The sequence below is a fragment of the Anabrus simplex genome, chromosome 1, assembly GCF_040414725.1.
Source record: "Anabrus simplex isolate iqAnaSimp1 chromosome 1, ASM4041472v1, whole genome shotgun sequence".
In the NCBI taxonomy this organism is placed as follows: Eukaryota; Metazoa; Arthropoda; class Insecta; order Orthoptera; family Tettigoniidae; genus Anabrus; species Anabrus simplex.
The window spans coordinates 798322747-798347138 of NC_090265.1; the positions used below are offsets into that span (position 1 = coordinate 798322747).

The 24392-nt window shown below is 39.0% G+C and overlaps 1 protein-coding gene across 5 annotated transcripts in view; it reads right to left on the reverse strand.

The window, feature by feature from the left end:
* Cbl (E3 ubiquitin-protein ligase CBL) overlaps positions 1-24392 on the reverse strand; it is a 468900-nt gene that overhangs the window by 144634 nt on the left and 299874 nt on the right. The window lies entirely within an intron of this gene.

Genomic DNA, 24392 nt, shown 5'->3' on the forward strand with positions numbered 1-24392 from the left:
GCGAAACAAATCGTTGTTGAATCCAAAAAGAAGTCGTGGGAAGATTTTGGTAATAACCTGCAAAGGCTAGGTCAAGCAGCAGGGAAACCTTTCTGGGCAGTAATAAAGAATCTTAGGAAGGGAGGGAAAAAGGAAATGAACAGTGTTTTGAGTAATTCAGGTGAACTCATAATAGATCCCAGATAATCACTGGAGAGGTGGAGGATATATTTTGAATATCATCTCAATGTAAAAGGAAATCATCCTGGTGGTGTTGCAAACAGACAAGCTCATGGGGAGGAGGAAAATGATGTTGGTGAAATTATGCTCGAGGAAGTGGAAAGGATGGTAAAAAAAAACTCCATTGTCATAAGGCAGCAGGAATAGATGAAATTAGACCTGAAATTGTGAAGTATAGTGGGAAGGCAGGGATGAAATGGCTTCATAGAGTAGTAAAATTAGCATGGAGTGTTGGTAAGGTACCTTCAGATTGGACAAAAGCAGGAATTGCACCTTTCTATAAGCAAGGGAACAGGAAGTATTGCAACAACCATCGATGTATCTCATTGATTAGTATACCAGGCAAAGTATTCACTGGCATCTTGGAAGGGAGGGTGCGATCAGTCGTTGAGAGGAAGTTGGATGAAAACCAGTGTGGTTTCAGACCACAGACAGGCTGTCAGGATCAGATTTTCAGTATGTGCCAGGTGATTGAAAAATGCTATGAGAGGAATAGGCAGTTTTGTGTATCCTTTGTAGATCTAGAGAAAGCATATGACAGTGTACCGAGAGAAAAGATGTTCGCTATACTGGGGAACTATGGAATTAAAGGTAGATTATTAAAATCAATCAAAGGCATTTATGTTGACAATTGGGCTTCAGTGAGAATCGATGATAGAATGAGTTCTTGGTTCCGGGTACTTACAGGGGTTAGACAAGGCGGTCAACTTTCACCTTTACTGTTCGTAGTTTACATGGATCATCTGCTGAAAGATATAAAATGGCAGGGAGGGATTCAGTTAGGTGGAAATGTAGTAAGCAGTCTGGCCTATGCTGATGACTTGGTCTTAATGGCAGATTGTGCCGAAAGCCTGCAGTCTAATATCCTGGAACTTGAAAAGAGGTGCAATGAGTATGGTATAAAGATTAGCCTCTCGAAGACTAAATTGATGTCAGTAGGTAAGAAATGGCCAACGGCTGTAGCCGTGTTGAAACACCGGATCCCGTGAGATCTCCGAAGTTAAGCAACATTGGGCGTGGATTGGATGGGTTGCCACGCGCTGTTGGTGGCGGTAAGGGAATGGACGAGGGGAAAGGAACTGGCCACCCTACTGCACGTAAACTCTGGCTCAGGAACACCTCAACGGAGGTTAAGACCTGCCTTCGGGCATAATAACCCTTACCTTACAGGTAAGAAATTCAACAGAATTGAACGTCAGATTGGTGATACAAAGCTAGAACAGGTCGATAATTTCAAGTATTTAGGTTGTGTGTTCTCCCAGGATGGTAATTTAGTAAGTGAGATTGAATCAAGGTGTAGTAAAGCTAATTGCAGTGAGCTCGCAGATGGATCAGCAGTATTCTGTACGAAGGAAGTCAGCTCCCAGACGAAACTATCTTTACATTGGTCTGTTTTCAGACCAACTTTGCTTTACGGGAGCAAAAGCTGGGTGGACAGATAGATTACCTAGGAGACTAATGGACTCTGCTATGGAGGGTAAGAGAAGTAGAGGGAGACCAAGAGGACGATGATTAGACTCGGTTACTAATGATTTAAAGATAAGAGGTATAGAACTAAATGAGGCCCCAACACTAGTTGCAAATCGAGGATTGTGGCGACGTTTAGTAAATTCTCGGAGGCTTGCAGACTGAACGCTGAAAGGCATAACAGTCTATAATGATAATGTATGTATGTATGTATGTATGTAAATTATCAGTAAAGTTGAAACAGTGGAATAGGTCTACATGCATTTTCAGACTATATATATGTAATTATAAAAATGAATAGACAAACTAGATAACATTTACGAGTGGAAATTATTATAATTTTCTTCAGCTCATGTATGCACTTAACTGATGAGTTTTCAAATTCCACTATTATAGCAATTGTTAAACTACACTCCAATGAACAATAGAAATTTAAAACTAAATGCCACTCTGACTGAAAATCTACTGATTTAAGCAAGCAAATCAATTTGCTAAATAATGTCAATGAGTTGATAACATCCATGAGAGTTGGCCAATAAAATCTCACTTCCATTTCAGAATGGAATTCTACTAAGCAACATAACCTTTCCAAATATTTGAAGTCAATGTGCCAAGTCTATTATATAATAACCTATTGTCTAAACCAATATATTTTTAAGTATCTTTTCTCATATATTACAACAGGGCCTCTCAAACACCCAAAATCTCATGCGTGCAAATCGAGGCGCAGAGACTCTGTGCACAGTGCATTGGTCCGACTCAACTCGGCTTGACTCTGCTGGTGTAGTGTGCTGAGAGCGACGAAGCATTCGGTGATAGAAGATAAGTGCAAGACAACAACAAAATAATCGAACAACCTGTTTCGATGAAAGCAACGACTTCTGAATGTCCATTTCAATTGAACTGGGAACTTTCATATTTTTTGTCAGTTGTGACGATAAAGTCAAATGCTTAATCCGTGGGACAATAATTATGTGATAAGTTAAACAAAAAGATTTTCCAATACAAAGGCTTTGCTCAAATTCTACGAGAATTTGTTGAAGGAAGATTTTCCTAAGCTGCATCGAGAAGCAGCCAAGATTATTTTGATGTTTGGTTCCACATGCATATGCGAGGTATTTTTTCCTGTTTTGACTTGTAAAAAAACTAGATTGTGTGCGAGTAGGCCTATTTCTGATTGTAGTGTAAAGAAGGCTCCCAAAATTGCTGTCAGCCCGTCCCTTGTTCCAGGCATAACTGATATCATTGCAACGATAAAGGAAAAGAAGAGCTAGAGAAGATAAATTGTCTGCTCATACCAAATTGAAAGAGTGCTTTAACACCGGTAACATTGTCCCATACATGTCACCGCTCACCGCACATAAACATTTCGTAGTGAGGGGAAAATCAGCGGTGAAGGCGCAGAAGCGAAGACAGGCCGAACGGGTGAGACAGGTGTAGGGGAAGTGCAGTGGGGGTTTGCACTCTGGTCAACCTAGTGAAGTCGTCTCCTGCACCTTGCGCCGTGCAGTGCACGGGTGCATGCACTCTGGAAGGCCCTGTATTAGAGGAATGGGAAGCTCCAAAGGTCAACCAACTCCTCTGGAAATTATATATAGATTGAGATGGCACATTTTAGGCAAATACTTGGCTTAAGTTTTTGCTGTAAATAGATATATAGAGTAGGATATCGTTTAAAAGTGTCTGATTAAACCCAAGTATACAGAAACAGACTCCTGTTTTATGCAAACTGCATTAGTAAATGTTGCCAAACATATTTGTGATATCGTGGATGCTCCTAAAGAAGGAAAACTAGTTTCTAGTTTATTTGTTGAACCAAATTTCAAAACGGTGAAAATGGACACAAGTTGTTTTGAAATGACCTAACAACACAATGATTTGTTAGATGAATATGATCTCACATCGTTAGATGGAATGAAGGTTTAAAATACATTACAGGATATGTAATACACAGATTCCGAGACAAATACAAAAATATGGGAACACTATCTCAAGAACTTGAACCCATTAATGATGGTCGAGATTGATTCCAGTTTATTTCAAGAGGAAACTTAGTGCCCACATCTATGCTACGTCCAGACCAGAAACTAAACATAGTTAATCAGTACATATGGCCAAAATTGATATAACCTTTGCAAATAGCACCAATCCAACAACTTCCAGTAAAATACCTGGAAGACATAAATAAAATAATCTGTAGCTATGTGAAGGAAATGCTGCGAGTGTCTTAGGAGGCTTACCTTCAAAATGTTAATATTGTTATTAGTTTATTAATCTACTAGCTAATGTACCCATGCTTCGCTACAGAATTCATAGGTTAGGTAGTGTACACGTCGTAAGATCGTATTAAATTGCATAGCTATTAACGTTACCCTGGAAACGTGACGGGAAGGTCACCAAACGTCTTTTCTTATGTGAAAACGAGGTTAGGGAATTTTCATTGTAATGAAAGGCCCTCTTGCCTACCATCAGTCACAATAAAGTTGGGGAGTTTTCATTATAATGGCAGACACTCACTCTCCACTTGCCTGTTTACATCCTCAGAAAGACTGTGTTAGTGGTTTTCCCGACTGAAATCAACATAGGTCTTTACAATGACGCCACTAGAAATAACGTGATTAAAAGCAGTGCTATCATATGAAATGAAATGTCCTCATTTTAACCATCAGTACTCTGCTGCCGATCTAACAGTCCAAAATTCCAGAACTGGAATGACCAGGCCACAGACAGCCACGAGCCATGAACTCGCTTTAATTTCCGGGGAGGGGAGTGAGGTGTAGCGAATAGTGTAGAGTCCCAGGACAAAAACTATGACCTTTTACTCATCTGTTTAATGGGAGTACCCGATGAGTTGGAAAATCTCAATTCACTACACTGGCGGGGGGAAAAGGTCTATTTGACTTGGAGGCAAATTTTTCCTCCAAGCCAGAGAAGAAACCCCCTCTTCGCTGCTAATTTGGAATTAAATGAATGTGGAATGATATAAAAGTGAAGAGGAAAAACCTTTTCTTAAGAAACGGCTCTTTTCAGGGTTGAATTTTGAGTTATTTTGTAATTTACGGTGCTATAACTTGGAACAGGTCAAAATTGTAATTCTAGACCAGGTCATAAGTGAGCCTCTGCCATTATTCCATTATGTATGGACACTGGTCATTCCTATCAGCGTATCAGAGTAGGGATCGAATAGCTGGAATACTATGATGAACCAGTGTGTTACATACCAGCAGTCTCAGAAATTGTATGAACCGGAGGAATGGCATGCTAAAAAATAAAGTAATCTAACACTTCAACTATATACCGCACATTTTCAGGCTGTCATTAATGCTTCCACGGTCCGTACTTAAAGACATGATACTGTATAGGCTTTTGGGCTTATGCCGTGTCAAGAGAATAAGGTGAAATTCTTGACGTTTCGCAGGGAACTGTGCTCTGCGTCCTCAGAAGAAATCTCGACTGTCCACGAGAAAGGCTTCTTAAACAAAGACACTTTTAAATTTGGACGTTATAATAGAAGTGGAAAATGGTACGTTCATTCGTCACCAGATAGCCCCCAGAACGTGGCAATGCTAGCATTCGAAGCGGAAGCTGACCGAACCATCACAATCAGTCTAAGCTGTTCACACAATGTGTTTGCGTTAACACATGGCATTGGCAGATGTACGGCATAGACACAAGCGTGGAATGATACATCTGGCGACGAGGAAAGTACGAGTTTGGAAAACACAGAGACGAATAATAACAATAGTGAAGGGACCGGGAAGGGAACTACCTACGTAAATTCTTAATAGCTGGCAACCAGGTGTTAATTGATAGCCAGTGTCCCTGTTGAAATTGTTACGATTTATACGTATTTCCACAGCTTCCCGTATAATCCTGGACCTGTAGTGTCTAGTGTGGGTAACAGCTCGAGCATCTTGGAAGATGACATCATGACCCGACGATAGAGCGTGCTCAGCTATGGCTGATTTGTCTGGTTGGTTGAGACGAATATTACGTTCATGTTCTTTGATACGGGTACCAATGGACCGGCATGTTTAGCCGATGTATACCTTACTGCAAGTACAGGGAATTTCGTATACCCCAGGATGTAAAAGTGGGGACGATTTGTCCTTGATTTTATTTAATGTTAAAAAATTCATTGATTTTACTCAGACTGTGAGCAATTTTAGTGACGGTGCCAAACACGATTTTTATACTTTGTTTGCGGAGGACGTTGGCAATTCGATCTGTGGTGTTGTGAATGTAAGGCAAGTAGGCAGTTCCCTTCGCTTCTTCCTTCCGAGAGCTTTGCTTGGTCATTTCTCTGGGATGTAGGGCTCTATGAATCTGCAAATCGCTGTAACCATTAACCTTGAACGCGACTTTGAGCGTGTCCATCTCCACCTGGATATGCGATGGCTCACAAATTCGTCTCGCCTTCTTGGCGAGTGTTGTGAGAATTCCTTGTTTTTTGTGCTGGATGGTGGTGAGAATCTGCATGAAGATAGCGATTTGTGTGGGTAGGCTTACGATAGACGGTATGTCCTAGGGAGCCGTCTGGTTTCTTTCTTACTAGAACATCCAAGAAAGGAAGGCATCTGTCCGACTCCATCTCCATAGTGAATTTTATTGACGGATGTTGCTGATTTAGGTGGTTTAGGAATAGATGAAGTTTCTCAGGACCTTCTGTCCAGAACACAAATGCATCATCAACATACCCCCACCATATCATAGGCTTCACGGGCGCCGAAGCAATAGCCTCCTACTCAATATGCTCCATTAAGAAATTAGCCACTACGGGCAAAAGTGGACTTCCCATAGCCACTCAGTCCGTCTGTTCGTAAAAATTCCCACGCTCTATCGTCGGGTCATGATGTCATGTTCCAAGATGCTCGAGCTCTTACCCACACTAGACACTATAGGTCCAGGATTATATGGAAAGCTGTGGAAATACGTATAAATCCTAACAATTTCAACAGGGGCACTGGCTATCAATTAAGTAATACCTGGTTGCCAGCTAATAAGAATTTACGTAGGTAGTTCCCTTCCCGGTCCCTTCACTATTGTTATTATTCGTCTCTGTGTTTTCCAAATTCGTACGTTCCTCATCGCCAGATGTTTCATTCCAAGCTTGTGTCTATGCCACACATCTGCCAATGTTATGTGTTAAAACAAGTTATGTGAACCGCTTAGACTGATTGTGATGGTTCGGTCAGCTTCTGCTTCGAATGCTAGCGTTGCCACGTTCTGGGGGCCATCTGGTGACGAACGAACGTACCATTTTCCACTTCTATTATAATGTCCAAATTTAAAAGTATCATTGTTTAAGAAGCCTTTCTCGTGGACAGTCGAGATTTCTTCTGAGGACGCAGAGCACAGTTCTCTGCGAAACGTTAAAGAATTTCACCTTATTTCCTTGACATGGCATAAGCCCAAAAGCCTATACAGTATCATGTCAATATTCAGGCTGTTATACTGGGTACGCAACAGTAATTCCATCTATCGGTGATGAGTGGCAGCATAAGAGATATAGAATATCACTACAAACAATGGTCAATATAATGTTATTGTTGATCAGTTTTATGAGCTTTCGATATTGTAGGCCTTCACATTTAGTTTTCTTTGGACTCTGAAATACCACTCTTACCATCGTTGGTACGGTAAAACTAAATAAAACATTTAAAAAAATGATCGTAAATTGCATTCTCTATAACTTGTGTTATGCAGTACTTTTCGATAGGACCAATAACATAGCTATTTAAAAATTAAATTTTAAGCACCTTCCCCTAAACTACCATTTCATTCAGGACGAATAAAATTGTTTATAGCTTAGACTGCAGTTTATTATTCCCAGACTCTATATACCGATTTTCATTAAGTTCTGTTTACCCATATTCTTGTGTCTCGGCGTTGATATGGACTCGGCAACAAAAATACAAATTCATGGATAACTCTGTTATCAAAGCCTGTACGGTAAAAGTGTATAAGACATACATGATCGGAAATTTAATTTTACATAACTTTGTTGATGTAGTATTTATCGATAGGACCACTAATAACATAAATATTTGAGAATTAAATTTTAGGCCTTCCCCTAAAATACCATTTCACTCAGCGTGAATAAAATGATTTATAGCCTAGATTGTAGCAGCTCATTCCCCGACTTTACATACCGATTTTCATTAAATTCCCTTCAGCCGTTTTCTCGTGATGCGTGTACATACATACAAGCAGAGAGAAATTACGGAAATGTAAAACTGGCATTTCCTTGTTACTGTGGACATGACCGATATAGTAATACCATTATTATTAAATTCTGAACAATGTACAGACAAAACTCTTATTTTATATATATAGATAATAATCTCCATGTGAATACTTCAAAGGCTTCTAGAAGAACAACTTAAAGCATCATGTAACGATCTGGATCTCCCCTGTCCAACGGATTATCGTAAATCAGCTGGTAGCAACCTCAGGGAAAAACTTTGTCAGAGGGAGTATGACATTTGGAAAGCATTGCCTGTAAAGGGCAAAGGAATCGAATTATTCAGTGAGGTCACCGAGGCCAATAATTGGATAGCCAACAAGTCATGACAGTCTACCTCTGAATGGGTAACCTGTCTTAAAATGACTGACAATACTGCGGCAGTAAGAGCAGTTCCCGATTGGTCCTTGGATGGTTCCCAGTGCAGATATGTATGTTACAAGTAACTAATCTCATGCTCATGTTAAAGGGCAACGTGACCGTGGTTTATTACTCACAAACGCTCAACACCATGAAGTAAAGACATTAATAGCAGCAGCATTGAAAGACAAATCATGGCAAGTTGAAGAGGAAGTATCCCATGCTGTAACAAACGGCTCCACTAGACAAATAGACATCTTGGCATATTCAAAGGCCACCAGAAATGGATTCATTATAGACCCAGCGATTAGATTTTAAACGGGAAAAAGTCAGCCAGGAGTAAATGCTAAAAATAATATATATGAACCAACAATTGGGTATTTTAAGGCAAAATATCACCTGAATAATCTAGAAGTGATGCGACATTTAATAGGGTCTCGCGGTCTAATTGCGAAATTCTTTGAAATGTTTAGAAAGAAATTTGAATTATCTCAACATTTACAAGACAAAATTGTCACTGTAGTGCTAAAGAAATCGTGCCAAATTTTAGTACATGATTCATTATTTTAAATTTTTTTTGAGAGTATACCGAGTCTGATGGGACTATCTCCCATGGAAGCTGAATTTCATCAAATTCATGGCAATTTGCCATCAAGTAATATGTTTATATTCAATGAATGAACCAGAAACACAATGGAAAAATTGTCTCATATTAATATCCCATATCACCACCTGAATCATCTAGAAGTAATACGACATTTAATAGGGTCTCGTGGTGTTATTTTGAAATTATTTGAATCGTTTAGAAAGATATTCAAATTATCTCAACATTTACAAGACAAAATTGGGACCATAGTGCTGAAGAAATGAGCCAAACATATATAAGGTTGCGTGACTTAAACAGAAAATTAAGCTTAAGCAATTCACAGAGAAAATTGGATTGTAAAATGTCAACATTAACCAGTGTAAGAAAATAATATATTTGTAAATGGACAATTAATATTATTTAGAAGCACGGTGAGTTTTTAATTACTTCAACATTAACAGTGTACAATATTATGGTAAATATGTTTTTACTAATATCTTCAAGTTATTTTTTAAAGACAAAAGCTGCCTCAAATGCTCCACAAGGCAAGATTGGAGCTCCCAGCATGACATCATCAGCATGAGAGCGAGGAGACAGTACCTGCACACAGCCACACCATTTTACTTACAGCATATCTATATATATAAAATTGGATGTTGGTATATTTGTAATTAATAGACTCAAAAACTACTGGACCGATTTCGCTGACATTTTCACAGTTTGTTCTTATTACATCTGAGAGGGATTATGAAGTGGTTTGAACAAAATTGGGTAGGTAGTTTTTTATTATGAGTAATTTTATGTAATTTTATTAAATTGCAAAGCCACACCAAGATTGAATCGACTTGATGGACAAATTGTTGCTAGGCGACAGCAGCTTATGCTATATCCTGATAGTCCGTTAAGATATGCTGTATATAGGAGGATGGGAACACGTCACCATGGTTTATAAAGTACCATCCCTTGCTAGGAGCTTCATGAATGACCGTGACTGTTATTTGAAAATAGCAATCCAACATGCTGTGATCAAGACGTACTTTCAATATATAGGACCAATTTTGATAGGTCTGCCCAGTTTGAAGAATGTACCTCTCTCTTAGATGTGTAAAATATTTAAGAAACTGTGAAACATATAGAATATCAAGAGTGGAATGACACGAGTTATCACCCACTCCTAACGAAGAGCAACTGGGGGTTTCCAACGAGCAAAGGCGAGTCTATATAATCTATCTATAGATCTATATACATCAATGTCATTGTATTTGGATATTTATGTATTACATCTCCTAAACCACTGGAGCGATTTCAACCAAACTTGGTACACTTGTGACTTAGTATCAGAAGACAAACTTCGTGGAGCAAAGACACCACAAGCACCCTTAAATGCGAGTGGGGGGCGGGCGAGGGGCTGATTTATAAAAATAATCGATAATAACATCAAATCCATATTCAGGTACTTTTAGGTTAAGTCAATATTCCACCTTTACAACACCATAAGTTTATTATCTATTTATTTAAACAACATTATTAACTATGACGGGACATGTTTCGTCTAACTTGTAGACATCATCAGCCGTAAGATATCTAAGAAAAAGCACAAAAAAGACAAGAACAGAACAACACCTTAAAATAAATTGGGTTGCTGAACACATCAACCAAAATAGCAAGTATGTTCCAGATTGTTCCAAGTACGAACATTCAAAAGCTGTTGATGAACAAAATTAAAATCATACACATGAGACGATATAGTAAAGCTTGTTGTTAAAGTTTTTCTTGAGGGAGCTGTTGACATGCAGCATTCAGGTGCGTCGGCAAAAGTATCGTCTCATGTGTATGATTTTAATTTTGTTCATCAACAGCTTTTGAATGTTCGTACTTGGAACAATCTGGAACATACTCGCTATTTTGGTTGATGTGTTCGGCAATCCGATTTATTTTTATGTGTTGTTCTGCCCTTGTCTTTTTTGTGCTTTTTCTTAAATATCTTACGGCTGACGATGTCTACAAGTTAGACGAAGCATGTCCCGTCATAGTTAATAATGTTGTTTAAATAAATAGACAATAAACTTATGTTATTGTAAAGGTGGAATATTGACTTAACCTAAAAGTATACGTACGACAATACGGACAGGATTTTTGGTCAGCCTTAAAATAATAAACTCAGTTCAAGAATTCAGATCACAGTCTCCACGACTCTCAACGCTCACCTTAAAGGCATCTAATAAAATCTATACTATAATAAATGCCCATGCTCCCACTAATGATAAAAACAACTCCTCAAAAGACCAAGAGGAAACAGGAGAATTTTGGGACCTATTGGACCAGACCATAGATAACATCCCCAAACACCATATAAAATTATTAATAGGCGACTTCAACGCTCAACTAGGCAGAGAAAGAAAATACCGTGACATCATCGGAAAATGGCCAGCACACAAGAAAACAAATAAAAATGGAGAGAGACTAGTTGACCTGTGTAGAAACCATAATTTAATCTCAAAATCTACATGTTTTAAGAGGAAACCTCAAAAACTCAAAACATGGAAACACCCTGACTACACTAAAGGAGAATGGCAACTGGACCACGTCTGCATGGACAAATACCACCACAAAGAGATCTATAACGTCAAAGTCCTCCGAGGAATAGACACAGGTTCAGATCACTACGTAGTTAAAATTAAAATTAAACTCACTCCCCAGAGGAGACAACAAAAGCAAGCCCTTAAAACTAAAAGAAAAATAGATCCTACCCAGCTAATCAACAACAAAAATTACCAGAAAGCAACTGAAAAAATAAAAATCACAGACAAACTTGAAGACTTAGTACACAACCTTAAACAAATTGCAGAAGACCTAGCTCCAATTAAACCACATAAAAAACACCAATGGTGGAACAGTGAATGTGATGAAACAGTGGAGAAAAGACATCAGGCATGGCTATTACATCAGTCCCAAAAGACAGAAATATCCTATCAAAAGCTAGTAAAACAGAGAAAAGAAACTACCCAAGTCTTAAGAAGAATAAAAAGACAACATCATAAGGACACCCTGCAGTTAATTGAAGAACAGTTCAGTAAAACTAAATCAAGGGACTACTACAAAACCTTCAGAAAGCAGCTCCAAAAATATGAACCCCCGACCCTACTGATGAAGGATGAAGATGGTAAGCTGGCCCATAACAATAAAGACAATGCAGAAATTCTGGCTAAACATTTCAACAAGCTTTTAAATTGTGAGGAACCTACAGAACTCCTTCATTTGGACACCAACACCCCGATAAAAACATCACCAGAAAACATCAATCCCCCCACAATAAAGGAAGTCTACCAGGCTCTGAATAAATTAAAAAACTACAAAGCACCAGGAGAAGATCAGACCTTTGCGGAAATCTGGAAATATGCAGGAAACTCAGCAAAAGTTGCCCTCCATCAACAACTTGTCTCTATCTGGATTAAAGAAGAACTACCAGAACACTGGACAACAGCCCTCATTCATCCTCTGCACAAAAAAGGGGACAAAACCGACCCTAATAACTACAGGGGAATCTCTCTCCTAGATATAACATACAAAATATTTTCAATAATCATCCTTAATAGGATAAGTTTACAACTTGAGAAAGAACTAGGAGAATATCAAGGAGGTTTCAGACCCTGGAGGAGCTGTCCTGATCAGATCATGAGTCTTAAGTTGATAATGGACTATAACAGGAGAAGAAACAGAGATATGGTGATAACATTTGTAGATTTCAAGAAAGCTTATGATTGCATCCATAGAGAATCTCTGTTTAAAATTTTAAGACACCTTGGACTACACCCCAAATTAATAAACATGATAAAATTGACTCTCACCAATACCAAGTCAAAAGTGAAGTTTAGGGGTGAAACATCAGAGACATTTGAAATTAAAACTGGACTACGGCAGGGAGATGGGCTCTCACCACTATTATTTAACTGTGCTCTAGAAATGGTAATGAGGGAATGGTTTAGAAAATGTCCCCCCAAAATAAAGATTGGCCGAAAAATCAAAACAAATTGCCTGGGTTTTGCTGACGATTTAGCATTACTAGCAGTGGACATAAAAGAAGCAAAAACCCAGATATCAGAACTTCAAAACATTGCAAATAAAATTGGCCTCAAAATATCATTTGAAAAAACAGAAATTATGCCCCAAAAACCAACACAGCTAAAAGAAGTCACCATAAATGGTAATAAAATCAAAATAGTAACTCAGTTTAAATATCTTGGAGAAGTAATAACACATAACTTAAATGAAAAAATCTCAATCCAAGTAAGAACAAATAGATTAGCTAAAGCACAAAAATTAACATGGGATATCTACAAAAAGAAATGTCTATCAATAAATACAAAAATAAAACACTACAACACAGTTATAAAACCGGAAGCTACATATGCAGCAGAAACACTCTTTTACCTGAATAAACAATCAAAGACTGACAGACTTCAGAAAATTGAAAGGAGGATTGGAAGAACCTGTATCAACAAAAAATATCAGAAAGATGGACAGTGGCGGTTAATACCTAACAAAGTCGTGTACAAAGAGCTAGAACCCATTACAGATACTATGCGTAAGAGGAGACTGGGATTCTTTGGACATATCATGAGGATGCAGGACTCGAGACTTCTGAAACAACTAGTACAACACAATCTCGTCTCAAAAAATACCACAACAGGATGTAAATGGATCAGAGAAGTAAGAGAGGATCTGAAGGAAATAGGCCTTACAACAGAAGACACCAAAAATAAGATAAAATTGAATACAAAACTCAAGAATACAAACCTCCGCTTTACCCTTACACAAAACAAACCAACAACACGCACATTTTCAACTGAGGAAAGGGCACGAAGATCGGAGCGTCTGAAGAAGTACTGGGAGGACCGCAAAGCCCGAACAATCCCTTCAAAGAGACCTGAACGACGGACTGACTAAAGTGATCCTATGTGGTCATAAAAGAAGAAGAAGAAGAAGAAGAATCCATATTCGGGGTCGCTGCCATGAATAGTCACTCCTGATATTTGAAAGTCCAAGTTCAGCCCCCTTTGGTGTGTGGGAGGGGAAGTGAGATATAAAATAATCGAAAGTAGTGTCGAATCCATAGCTCTTGGAGTCGCCGTGATGAAGAGTGACACTCCAGATTTTGTATCCCTTAGGGGTAGGGGTCGAGGGGGAAATATAAAATAATCGAAGATAGTGTTTAATCCATTGCTTTTGGGGTCGCTGAGATGAACAGTGACACTCTGGATTTTTAAAGTCCAATTTTAGCCCTGTTTGGGGTAGGGGCGAGTGAGATATAGAAATAATTGAAAATAGTATCGAATCCATAGTTTTCGGGGTCGCAGAGATGAACAGTGACACTGCGGATTTATGAAAGTCCTATTTCGGCCCCCTTTGGGCTAGGACGAGGGGGAGTGAGATATAAAAATAATCGAAAATAATGTCGATCCATTGTTCTCGGGGTCGCTGAGATGAATAGTGTGACTCCGGACTTTTTATTTCTTACGGGTGGGGATCAAAGGGGGTTATATGAAAATCGAAAATAGTGTTGAATCCATAGCTTTCGCGGCCGCTGAGGTGTATAGTGTAATTCCGGATTTTTAAAAATCCAAGTTCAGCCCCCTTAAAGTGGTGGCGAGGGGGAGTGAGATATACCAATAATTGTAAATAGTTTTGAATCCATAGTTTTCGGGGTCGCTGAGATGAATAGTGACACTATGGATTTTTAAAGTCCAATTTCAGCCCCCTTTCGGGTGAGGGTGAGCGAGATATAAAAATAATCGAAAATAGTGTCAAATCCATAGTTTCCGTGGTCGCTGCAATGAACAGTGACACTCCGGAGGCCGTATAAGTCCAAGTTAAGCTCCAATCGGCAGGGGCGAGAGAAGGGACGAAGAAATAAAAATGTCCAAATGATCATATATCATGGATGTTTATATGTTGTTCCAGCATATGTGTCAACTAAACTTGGTAAAAATATTACCGACTATCTGTAAAAAATATTGTGGGAGCAAGGCACCCCTAGAAGCCCTAAAGAAGGGGGTGAAATATAATTATAACTAAAAACGACCTATATTCGTGTTGAATCCGTACTTCTCTGGACTACGGGAGAGATTTCAACCAAACATGGCATACTTATGACTTGCTTCCAGGAGACAAACTGCGAGGAAGTATTGTAACACTAGTACCCCTAGGGGTGGGGTGGGAGGGGCTGAGATGTAAAAATAATCGAAAATAGTGTCGAATCCATAGTTTTCGTGGTCACTAAGAAGAATAGTGACAGTCCGGACGTCGCTGAAGTCCATCTTCAGCCCCCATAGGCACGGAGATGAGAAGGGATGGAAAAGAAATTGCCCAAAACCGAAATTACGGAAAGTGTTTCTTCCAACATAGCCCTCATACAAAATTGGTACACATATTTCTTACTATCTAAAAAAATACTGTTGTGTAAAACACCCCTAGCACTCCAAGCGGAGGTGGTGAAATATGAAAATTAACAAAAATGACTGATATTAATGTCGAATACCATCGTTCACGAGGTCGCTGAGTTGAACTGTGATACTCTGGATGATTAAGCCTTACGTATGGGTGTATGTGGGTATGTTCCAGAATAGCTCTCAACGAATCTTGGTACACATATGACCATCTGGAAGAATAATACTATGGAGATAAAAGGGTGGGAAATGGGAGGAGATGGCATTTGAAAATAATAGAAAATACCAATATTAAAGTCTAATCCAATGTTTATGTGTCGCTGAGATGAATTGTGACGCTCTGAATACTGTTTAAGTCCATGTTCAGCCTCCATTGAGACGGGAGGAAGAATGAGGTTTGATAGTAAATAGTCTAAAATGACCGAGATTAGTGCTGAATCCACTGCTTTTGGAGTCACAAGGATGATTAGGGACAGTCTCAAAGGGAGTTGAAATCGTATAGATCATATCTATAGCACGACTAATACATACATGTATTTACCCCCATTATTAATTTTTTGAAAGGATCAAATACTTCCCAGTCAATTCGAGCTTCCATAAGGATAAAGTTTTACCTAATGATTAAATAATCGAAACTTGAAATCAAACACACCTAAATAACTCTAAAGCTTCATAATAGATGTTAAAAATCAATATTTCAAAAAGGAATTCTATAAAAATTCACTTCGCACATAACTAACTATTAATACTAATCTTCAAAGTAAACATTTAAAAACCAATCGGGCAAGGCCAGGAACTACAGCTGGTTACAGTATATATTCTAACATATTGTTATATGTCATTCTGAACTAAGACATAAATGGAAACTATAGCACATTCACAAGAATGAATATGCTCATTTTTTTTTTTTCAGTCACCTGAGCCTGATTTACAAACACAGCACAATTTGAATAACATGTTTGTTGAAAAGTCTGCCTGTCAGCTACTATTGCTACTTTCAGTACATCCCGCCAGTAAATAAAATACATACTATATGTTATCTAATTTGACAATTAGTCACTACCAAATAAGCCGTACATAAAAAATTTTGAAAACTTATAAAAATAGGTCACACTATTATAGTATCAGTGTACTGTAACATAACCCAAGTTTAAATATGCAAAAAGAATGTTTCTGTTTAAAATGGACATGTGCAATACTACCATTGTTCTTGATGGAAGAAAATCCATAGAAGAACTAGCAGCAGTAGCAGGTATATGTAATAAGTTCATGCATTTAATTACACTACAGAGCAAGCAAGCACTCACATACAGAAGTAGATATGCATACACTTACCATCATCAGTTAGCATGCGCAACGCACACACACAAGCACGTGCCCACCCACCCTTAAACTCTAATGATATACCGGTAATTGATCAATATCAGGCAAGATTAGCCCATATCCCATCATCCAGAATTAAACAGGCAGCACACAGGAGATTATGAATGATTCCTCAATCAAAAGAACTCAGGTATAAAGAAGGAAAAAGTTCTAGGAAGCATGCAAAATTTCTGCATTCTTACATGAAAATGAAAGGAGATATAAAAATAATTTCATGTTATCAGAGAGTATATAATAAAATGAACTCATATTTCAAGCCAATACAATTCACTATACTTTTTATACAATGAAACAGAGTTTCTGTTTATGACAATGAGTTAATAAACAACTGAATAAATTCACACTATTTAATTTTTTTATAACTGTTAAGTTCTTCAGTCTGTTGAAACTAATTTATGAATAAATAAATTTAGGAATTACCTCAAAAATGAAAACATATAATAACAGAATTATACCTGAAAAAGAAAACATCAATTCTGTTGTCGTATTTCTGTTTTTTTCAGATGTTTCTAAATTCATGTATTCATAAATTAGCTTCAGCAGACTAAAGAACGTAACAGTTCTACATTAACTGAGTCGAAACGGAAAAGAAATGGCTTCAAATATCACCCCCTCAAAAAAAATCACACTATCATAAAGTTGAACAACATACAAAACTTGGAAACTAGTTCTCCCATTAAACTAAATCTATATATATAAAACTAGCAAATGTATCCGTGCTTCGCTACGGTATTCCACACTGTATATGGATATCGAAGTAAATTACTGTACATGCAGTGAATAAGATTTTTTTATATTGCAAGTATAGATAAGGAATCTGCTCCATGTACAACACTTTTTGTGCTATGCCCACTGGACTTAGCCTGCAAACAGACCACGTTCATGATATCTCCCTTCCTCCTGTTGATATAATGCACATTAGAAAAAAGTTTTAGAAATGGATTTCCATCAAGGTTGGTCGATTTCCAGTCAGGTTGGTCTTGTACATAATGTGGGAGAATAAAATCAGTTTCGGTTCCCTATAAACCCCCAGTCCACTCCGGGAATTTGAAATGGTACGGACCTTGAAACCTACCTTTGGGCAGGTGGATGCTAAATATGAAATTTGGTAGAAATATCTTCAGTAGTTTTCCAAGTTATAAGAAATACACTTTACACGCATCCGCTCGAGTTAAGTCCGGTGGGCCTTGTACCGAAAAACGGTCCGTTAATGATATCTCCCTTATTAATCCTTGTATCAAAATGATGCACATGAGAAAAAAAGGTTTAGAAATTGATTTCCATTAAGGCAGGTAGTTTTCCATTAAGTTTGGTTGTGTATATTTTGTGGGAGTGCAAAATCACGGTTTCGGTTTTGTATAAACCCGCAGTCAGTTCAGAGATTTAGAAACAATATTGGCCCTAAAACCTACCCAAGGACAGGTGGATTCTAAATATGAAGTTTGGTAGAGATATATTGAGTAGTTTTCAAGTAATAGACAAACAGACACCAAAGCTAAAAAATATGCACATGGTCATTATTACACCTGAAACGGATAACAGTACGGAAATTTCATCGAAATACAGTAGTCAATGTAGAGACACACGGTCATTACGATTTTATTTTTATATATCCGGTATCTGCTCCACGTACAATACATTTGGGCTATGTCCGCTGGACTTAGCCTGAAAACCGACCGTTCACGATATCTCCCTTATTAATCCTCCTTTCGAAATGATGCACATGAGAAAAAAGTTTTAGAAATTGATTTTCATTAAGGATGGTAGATTTCCATTAATTTTGGATGTGCATATTTTGCGGGAGTGCAAAATCATGGTTTCGGATTCAAATAAACACCCAGTTATAAGAACTCAAACAAACCAACAAACAAATAGACAAACGGACACCAACGCTTAAAAAAATGCAGATGGTGATTATTACACCTGAAACGGATAACAGTAGGGTAATTTCGCCAAAATAGCCAATGTACAGACACACGGTTGTTACTATTTTATTTATACAGACAACATGTCCCGACTGACTGATTCATCATCACTGAGCCAAAACTACTGGACATAAAGAAACAAACTTTTGGGGATACATTTATATTAGGGTAAGTACTCACTAAGGGAGGATTATAGGATATTCCGTCGCTAAGGGGGTGAAAAGGGAGGATGAATTGTTTGAATGAATATATCTCAAAAACTTGAAAGTTTACAGACGTAAAAATTATTTGGAATCTCCTTTATGAATAATGATGCTTGTTGTTGAAAGGGGCCTAACATCTAGATCATCGGCCCCTAATGGTACGAAATGAAATGACAAATTAAAATCCCAAAATCCTCCACTGACCACAATTCAAAACATGAGGACGGACGGGATGGATATGAAGTTAAAACGATCAGAGGACCCGACCCGCAGTGCCTCACATGCACAGAAGCTGGCGTAAAACAACAGTACTACTGACCAAGGGACTGCTTCTATAGCACGATACTGAATCGATAATGCTTGTAGTCGAAGGGAGTCCAAACTCCAAGTCATTGGCCCCTCATAATGCTACGTATCGCTAGAAAAGTAGAACCATTGTATTTGTCATGTTGCGGTACTAATCAAGAGTAATGTAGACTCGTGGTATTCCACACATTATGGTACTATTCACAGGTAATTTCCCTCAAGTCCGCCGGCAAGCCGGTTAGGAACCCCCTATCCGCCACCTGGGATGCGCCACGTGGGAGTATCACCTCTCCCCCTGCTACGCCAGCGTAGTAGGTTCGTGGCCTTTATGAATAAAGAAACATAAAATTTTTTGTTCTGGAAAATCCCACTAAGGGGGGGGAGGGGGGGGGTGAAAACCTTTTATGCGAATATTTATATTTAAAAAAACTGAAGATGTTACATGAGTCAAGATGGCGGCTACAGTAGACACGTGCAAGCTTAGTGCTGCTGCAGTTTGTGTTGTTTGTGTGGTAACAATCAGAGTTGTTGCGCTTTACGGTTCTCTGCATGGGTCTATTCGAGTTAACGAATCGGTGTGTGCAAGTGAAAAAGTGAGTTCTCCTTTTCCATGGATACTAGCAAAGAGAAACTACTACATTCCGGCGTTCTCTCTGACTGGATGCGCCATTTTCCAGACTTATAGGCGCCTCCCTACTAGCTCTGAGCCGAACAAGCCTAGGCCTGGTCGCTCAGCGATTAGGGGCTTGCTTTGCCTCCTACTACTGGCTGGAGATATCCACTTAAACCCCGGTCCCACCACTTGTGAAATGAAAACAGACAAACATCTATTGTCAGAATGTGAAAAGCCTAAACAATAAGCTGTCTGATTGTGAACTATCCCTGCCAGACTTAAGAGAAGTTGACGTGATTGGACTTACTGAAACATGGCTCTCATGGGCTAGTGACAGTGAACTACCACTCAATGCCAATTACAGCATATTCCGTCATGATCGCACTACTCTAGGTGGTGGAGTGATGCTAGCAGTGAATAGTGCATTACCATGTAAACAAAGGACAGATCTCGAACGGAACTGTGAGTTAGTGTGGGTGGAGCTACTCTTTCCTCGGCGCCCTGTACTTGTGGGATGTTACTACAGACCACCAAACAGCCCATTCTGTGACCTTGAACAGTACCTGGACTCAGTCATTGCAGCTCTCCCTCATGGTGAAGTAATTTTAATGGGCGACTTTAACTTGTCTATTAAGTGGTCTTTACCAACTACCGGACTGCCAGCTAACAACTGTGACACATACTTTATAGACAGTTTTATTAATGGCCTCGGACTGAAACAGTTTAATATGTACCCAACCCATGGACCCAACACCCTGGGCTTCATACTCTCCTCATTAGAACTTAAAACAATAACCCCAGGCAGAAACCTTTTCCTGTGCGACCACCAGTCTCTCAATGCTACATTCCTCCTTCCCCACCCCTCCTCAAAGCCTCACAGCAGGACATCCTACCGCCCTACCTACATCTGGCGCCGTGCCGACTGGCCTGCAATGTGTCGTGCCCTGGAATGCCTTCCCTGGAGTCTGCTCGAAATAGCTGATATCGAATCGGCTCTTGACCTGCTGTACGACTGGCTGCAAGCTGCAATTAAAGACTTCGTACCTGCACAACAGGCTACTACCAGCAAATATCAACACTGGATATCACAAGAGACCAGACTGATACTATTTAATAAGAAGAGCGCTTGGCGCCTGTGGAAAGACTTCCCTAACCCACGCACTCACAATACCTTCGTTAAAATCCGCCGCCACACGAGGTTTATGCTCAGAAGAGACTACAAAACACACGTAGACACTGTCACTGAAAACGTCCGCAGTAATCCCAAGCGCTACTGGAGTCTCATCAACACATGGAGAAGGACGGAGCGGATTCCTGTCAGCGTGAACCACAGCGATGCAACAGCAGACGGCGCTGATGGCAATGAACTGTTCAACAGGTATTTCTTCTCCAACTTCTCCCCTCCCTTACAAAACCAACCGCTACCTCCCGTTGGTACAGCTTCAAACAGAACCCTATCAAGCATAACTACCACACCAAGTGAAGTTCATAACCTTCTTCAAACTCTTCGTACCAACAAAGCTACCGGTGCTGAGACTATAGGTCCTCTTTTCCTAAAAAATACCGCCAGCACTCTCTGCGTCCCTCTCTCTAAATTATTTAACAGATGTTTTGCTGCGGGCTATTTTCCCTATTACCTGGAAACAGGCAAATATTGTTGCACTTCTCAAATCGGGCAACAAATTTAATGTTTCATCTTACCGAGCAATTTTATTCTCCCCACACTATCCTTTATCTTTGAAAAAATTATACACCAGCGTCTCCTCACATTCACTTTGCCGTATATCTCAACCAAGCAGCATGGTTTTCTACCAGGTGGCTCTTGTTTAACAAATCTGGCCACTCTGCATAGCTTTGCATCACACGCCATTGCAGCTAAATTACAGCTGGGTATCTGCTACATAGACATTTAGAAAGCTTTCGATTCTGTAGACCATACTCTGTTGCTCCATAAACTCTCCGAACGATTGAATATACATGGCAGTCTTCTGACCCTTCTTGCTGGCTTCCTACATAACCATTGGCAGAGAGTGGTAATATCAGGCACTTCATCCTCATGGTTACCAGTCACCTCTGGTGTCCTACAAGGCAGTACTCTTGGCCCCTTGCTGTTTTCTTTGTTTATGGACGATCTGGCACCCAAACTGAACGAAACAGCGAATACCCTACTCTTTGCTGACGACTGCAAGATATTTAGGGAGATCAGGAATCCAGCAGATGCAGCTCTGCTACAGTCCTCACTTAATGCCCTCTCGAACTGGCGCTGTACTTGGAAACTTATCCCCAATCCATAAAAATGCGGCCACATGACCATAACACTACGTAAATTTCCTCTACCGACATCATATTACCTACTCGACAAGCCCATCACCGTAGTTACGCGACAGCGTGACTTAGGTGTAATATTCGATACAAAATTACAATTTAAGACCCACATAGAAACATATACAACCAAGGCTATGAAATTACTAGGCATTCTCTATCGCTTCACAGAAATTTGACCCCATTGCCCTTCATCACTTCTTCCTCACGATCATTCAACCTCTCTTAAACTACTGCTCTCCGATTTGGACAACAGCCTCCCCCTCCAATACTAAGCAGTTAGACAGAGCAGTGTCCTTCTTTGCTGTAAGTGTAAGGAACAGAAACCCCAAGCTCAGAAATCTGTCTACGCAGCAGGTATTAATGGCAATTAATATGTCACCACTACACATCAGGTGACAGGTAGCTGACCTGAGTTTCCTTCACGAGATCTTAAATGGGCATTACCGCTCGGAACATCTTGTCTCACTCTTCTCTCTCCGTGTTCCTTCCCGCTCCACCAGAACCAAAGACCTTCTCCAAATTCCCCACACTCAGCACTCAATACTTCTCAACGATCTTTCCTAATCCACCTCCCAACACTCTTTAACAATATATTTTTTGTTTTTTTTGTTTTTGCTAGTTGTTTTACGTCGCACCGACACAGATAGGTCTTTACATAAAATAAATTTCATCGTAAAGTCCGTATTGTCGTACGTATACTTTAAGGTTAAGTCAATATTCCACCTTTACAATACCATAAGTTTATTGTTTATTTATTTAAACAACATTATTAAATAATACGGGACATGTTTCGTCTAACTTGTAGACATCATCAGCCGTAAGATATTCAAGAAAAAGCTTTAAAAAAAACAAGGACAGAACAAACACAATAAAATAAATTGGTTGTCGAACACATCAATCAAAATAGCGAGGATGTATACAGATAGGTCTTACGGCAACGGAAAACCCTTTTCATGGCTGCCGACAGTGGGGTTCGAAACTACTATCTCCCGAATACTGGATACTGGCCGCACTTAAGCGAATGCAGCTATCGAGCTCGGTCGTTAACAATATTAATAGGAGACAAGAGCTTCATATAGCATCAAATAAAAGTGTATTCGAGAGGTGTGTAAATAGTCTCTTAAAGATAAGTTGATGTGAAGGGATTATACCGCCATCTTGACCCACGACGACTTGGCTATGAACATGGACATTCTCATGGTTTTCGATTTGGATAGTTGTTATTAGTAGGCTGTGTACCTGATCTTGTTATATTTTGGTTTTTTTGTTTTGTTTCTTTTTTTGCTAGTTGCTTTACGTCGCACCGACACAGATAGGTCTTATGGCGACGATGGGATGGGAAAGGCCAAGGAGTTGGAAGGAAGCGGCCGTGGCCTTAATTAAGGTACAGCCCCAGCATTTGCCTGGTGTGAAAATGGGAAACCACGGAAAACCATCTTCAGGGCTGCCGACAGTGGGGCTCGAACCCACAATCTCCCAGTTATATTTTGTTATGTTTGCTATATTTTATTATGAAAGTTTACGTTTGTTGAATAGTCTGTTGACAGTGCAAGTGAAATTTGCTCAGTGTAGCTGTATCTTGTGCTTCGTGAATAAATAAAATTGGTAATTGGAATCTCCTTTAAAAACAAAGAACACATTTTTTTTTTTGGTTTTGTTTTTGGAAAATCCAATTACTGGGAAAGGGTGAGCAGGAGTGACAAAGGGAGTGAATTTTGATGGGGCTTGTTGTTTAAAGGGGCCTAACATCTAGGTCATCAGCCTGAGGTGAATTTATATAAAGACTATTTCGACAATATATCTCAGAAATGTAACATGTTCCAAAAGTAAATTGTGGTATTTGGAATCTCCTGTAAAAGTAAAGAAACATACATAATTTGTTTTCAGAAAAACAACTTAAGGAGAACTGAAAAAGAGGGTAAATTTTTAAAATGAGCATATCTACAGTGTATCTCAAACTTAACATGTTACAGGCGAGAAAATTATATTTCAAATCTCTTTTAAAATAAAGAAACAAATATTTTTTGTTTTAGGAAAAATCACTTGGGGGGGGGGGGGGGAAGGACTGAAAAGTGGTTGAACTTTTTAATTAGGATAACGATATCTCAAAAACCAAAGATGTTACAGACGTTAAAATTGGTATTTGGAATCTCCTTTAAAAAATATATACAGTAGAGAGAGAGAGAGTGAGTGAGTGTGTGTGTGTGTGTGTGTGTGTGTAAGAATTGAAAAATTAGTTTAATTCTTTGTATGAGGATACTTATATTTCAAAAACTGAAAATGGGTAATTGGAATCTCCTTTAAAAATAAACGTA